Source organism: Podarcis bocagei (genome assembly GCF_964188305.1).
Source record: "Podarcis bocagei genome assembly, chromosome: 11".
NCBI lineage: Eukaryota > Metazoa > Chordata > Lepidosauria > Squamata > Lacertidae > Podarcis > Podarcis bocagei.
The window spans coordinates 5,180,532-5,185,010 of NC_138136.1; the positions used below are offsets into that span (position 1 = coordinate 5,180,532).

Here is a 4,479-nt window from a genome sequence, read left to right on the forward strand (position 1 = left end):
AGAAAACCTACCCAAGTGACGTTGACACAACCCCCCCTACACAAAGTAAAAGAATATAAGTTTTACCACCACCCCTTATGCTGCATGCAACACTAATGTCTCTCAACAAATGTAATTGTTCTGTAGAAAAACCCAACCTGAAAAAGAAACAATGCACGCACTTCTGTAAATCATGATTTTTTTTTGAAAAAAACACAAAAACAGGCAGCAGTGTTAACAATTATTGCAGTATTTTATTGGTACAACACATATGCATCTGTAATGGAGTGGGACAGACATAACTGAAATGGAGGAACTTTCTTCCCAGCTTGAAGGAAGTTGAGCGTAGAAACTGCATGGAAACAAAACAAAACAAAAAAGGAACAATTCTTAATGCATTGGTTCTACTTTGGAAACAAGTACAGGTCATTCAGAATGTGGATGAGGAGAATCTCTGAAGTATGTCTGCCTTCAAAATTCTCTTCCAGGCCTCTTGCTCTGGAGGATGCCACAGTTTCATGTCATTGGCTGCTTTCTGTCATTCACCCTACCTTCTCTTACAATGCTTTTACAAGCAATGCTATGCATTTTTGAGGCTTTGATGTATTACCTTTGGACGGCTCATGCCTCAAATTTATTAAAAATCTATGCATCCTATATTTACTCAAGTATTTTAAAGTCCCCTTAAAAGCAGATGTAGACCAAGTCTGATGCATCATAAAGGCTACAATCCTACACACACTTAGCTGGGAATAAGTCCCTTTGAACCCAGGTGGATTTACTCCTGAGTAGACGTGCATAGGGTTGCACTGGAAATCTCTCTGCTGACAGATATTTTGAAAGATATTTCAAAAATATCTTTTTAATTTACAGGCTTGCCATGTGACCTCCAAAACCAGACTCACAGTTATGCATTATTATAATATTTATTGGCATTTTCATTTTCAAAGAACACTGTGTGATTTTACATAACTTTACATTACCTATATTCTGACTCTCTTTCTTCTTCTCCCTTGCCTTATTTTGTATGGAGTTCAGTTGTATTAAGAAACCTCTCATTACTGCTTTGCAGGCATCCCAAACCTCATCTAAATCAGTTTCTGTATTTAAGTTTAAATCAAAATAGTCTGTGATAGGCCTTTGGGCTTTTCCAATTATTTTCTGGTCTCTAAACAACCCTTCATTCATTCTCCACCTAAATGAAACCTCATATTTTCCTTTCAGTTTCATCATTACGGGATTATGATCCGAGAGTGTTTGATACTGAATCTCAGTTCTTATTGCTCTCGGAACTAGGTCTCTGGAAATCCATAAGTAGTTTATTCTTCCTGAACTTTGGTTTGGTTCAGAGAAGAAACTATACTCTTTATCTAATAGGTGCTTTAATATCCAAATATCAATTAGGTCATAATTCTCCACAAAAGTGAAGAAAGTCTTTGGTAGTTTCCCTTGGTTTGAATCTCTCTTTCTTTGAGTTCTATCCATTTCCAATGAAACCACCCCATTAAAGTCACCCAAAAGAATTATTTTTTGAGCCATGTTCAAAAAGCTTCTCCTCTAGGTTCATATAGAAATCCAATATCCCCTTATTAAGTGCATAGATTCCCACAATTAACAGCTTTTTGCCTAGTGCTGACACTTCTGCTGCTAGTACCCTCCCCTCTTCATACTTGAATATCTGTCGTGAATCATATTTATCCTTTATATACACAACAACTCTTTTTTATTTACATCTGAAGAAATAAATTCATTACCTAGTTTTTTATTATTTAATATTCGCCTGCGTTTTCTTGCCACATGTGTTTCTTGTAAGCAAATAATATCCAAATTCAGTTTCGTTAATATATGATGAATTTTGTTTCTTTTTACTTTATTGTTCAGTCCATTAAAATTCAAGGATATGATTTTCAGAGCCATCTCATATCAATTTTTAAATAAAATATGTCTATTGATTCCTAAATATTATCACTTCCTTGTCCGAATTCCGGCACATCGTCCTCCTTTCTGCCAAGCTCTTTTGAGTACTTCCTTCTAAACCTATCTATGTCCTGAGGTGACTTGAACTTAAATTTTTTGTCCTTGAAGAAGAAGGAGATCCCTTCTGGGAATTTCTGCTGAAATCTAATTCCATTCTTTCTCAGTTTGTGTAATTCCTTTGTATGGCTCTCTTTGTTTCAAAAATATTTTAGGTGTTTCTTTATATATTATAATAAATTTTTCCTCAATGCACAATTTCTTCTCTTGATTAGTTTTTAGAATCAAGTCATTCATCTCTCTAGAATTAAAGAAAATCAAACAGTCACCAGGATTTTTTTTTAACCTTTTTCGGATTTAAATTTGATCCTAAAAACACTATCAATTGTTTGAGCAACCTCATCTTCCTTCATTTTTAGCCAATTAGCAATTTGTTATCATCTTGTCATAAATTACTTCACCCTCCTCTTCTGGGACACCTTAGAAGTGTAGTTGCATCTCCTTTTGCTTCATCTCCATATAAGCCAAGGTATCCAAGGTCTCCTCATGCATCCTTGCCAACTCTGATACATCTCCTTTTACCTTCTCTCCCTCCCTCCTTGTTTCTTTTACTTCTTTCTTTTCCTTTTTAACAGCCTCATCTAGAACTTGAGTTTTAGATTTAACCTCACTTATTTGACCTCTCAGTTCAGACACCGATTGGTCAATTTTCTGTTCCATCTTTTCCAATCTACTCTCAAGATTCTTCTCCCTCTCTTTGATGTCCTCCCTTATTTTAGCAAACATTTCTAAAACATCACCTTTGGGCTCTTGTCCTTGTTTTGAGTTCCTCCTTTCTCCTGGAGTGGACTCTGCTCTCTTTTTCTGTGACATAGTTGTTGCTTACAGTCTCTTATAGTCCTCTCTAATGTTTAAATGAGCTTTTGACTGAATTTTTAACTTTGACCACCAGGTGATGCTCTTTTAGCCAGTTTTATAAATTTAAATGTAGTAACTCAACTTGGCCACTTAGGATCACTTTTTACTGAAGCTCCTCTCCCTCTGTCCAGGTCACTTCTTTCTCCTCCTTTCTCCTCTCCTTGTTCCCCGCTCCTTGTTATACTTCCCTTTAGCATGTTTAGTCTCCAACCCTAAGTTTCAAGATCAAACTCCAAAGCAAGACAAAAGAATCAAAAGTGACTGGGGAAGATTGAATACCCATTTTTCAGACTCACCCGTTATGAGAAAGCACATCACAACTGGCCATGAAACAGAGGCCTCCTTGCACAATAGTTTGGTTGCATCTGCCAATCTGAAAGCAAGCAAACATAGACACTGAACTTTCTAAGTTGCCAAAACACCTGTAATCAAAGTTGCATCTGCACCTGCATCACACCTTGCCCAGGTGTCCTCCCAGTTCTCCTTGCTTCATGAGCCACCATTTACTGACAGAAGATTGGTAAGCTATTGTTCATGAATTGTTAAAAAACAAAAACACCACCCTACATAGCAAGCTCCACAGCATGTTTCCCCCATAAGGTCACCTCGTCTGTTACCTTTGCAGGGAGAATTGCTCCTCTAGTAGTGTCTGGAATTCAGACAGAAAAGATCCATAGAGAGACTTCTCACACCAGTGACTGGGAAAGCTAGGAGGGTAAGCAGCCACCTGATGCAGCCTACCTAGACACACCAGTGATGCATCAAGTGAGCATCTTCCCAGCAACAGCACATTGCCATGAGGGTGGTGCTTGTAATGGTCCTTTGGAGCAATGGTGGAGTCAAGAATCAAGCTCAGTCACTAAAGTCACCTCCCTCCCATGCTAATACTTTGGCTTAAGAAACAGAGAGCCAATCGTTATTTGGGCAGATACCACAACTGAGTGGTGGAATGTGAACTTACCTAAAGCAGCACAGTCCAAATGCAGGTGACTCTCTCAAGGTACAGTGAACTCTGTAAAGCCTGAAGGAAAGAAGAGCTGGAACGAAAGAAGAAGTCTTCTCCTACCTGCAGGTGAGCCTCATTGTGGTGACATGGAATGGGCCTCTTCTGACAACTCAGTCACCGCAACCTGAAAGAGTCTTAACACAATGAGTTGCAGACGGAACACAATAGAGATTTCCTCCCTAGCCAACCAAGGGATACTCACCTAAATGTCCTTCAGTCATGGAATACCATTTTGACCACCTTTTTATTTGAAGCTGGAGGCACCGTTAATCTAGAGGGGCAGAAAAGAGAGATCGAGAGTCACTAGTTTGTCCCCAGTCACCTTCCATCAATCCTACAAAAAATGAGTGTTTTTTTTAAAAAAAACAAAACAGCTTTTCTTACCATCATGACTTATGGGACTCAGCTGGAAGAGCTGGCTTCATTTGAGGGTTCGAAGCTCTTTGAAGACCTGTGAAGAGAGAGCAGAAAAGAAAATGGGAAAAAGGAAAGACCAATACAAAAAAGATTGTCTTGAAAAAAGACAACTGAGTGGTGGAATGTGAACTTACCTAAAGCAGCACAGTCCAAATGCAGGTGACTCTCTCTTCAGGTACAGTGAA

General features: G+C 38.5%; 1 long non-coding RNA gene across 1 annotated transcript; it reads right to left on the reverse strand.

Annotated features, from left to right (window-relative positions):
* Positions 1–213: 213 nt before the first annotated feature.
* On the reverse strand, positions 214–3,795 carry LOC308597869. Its single transcript, XR_014013231.1, has 2 exons — positions 3,168–3,795; positions 214–2,254 (listed from the first exon to the last, which is right to left on the reverse strand). It is a non-coding gene; the product is annotated as an uncharacterized lncRNA (long non-coding RNA).
* Positions 3,796–4,479: the final 684 nt, after the last annotated feature.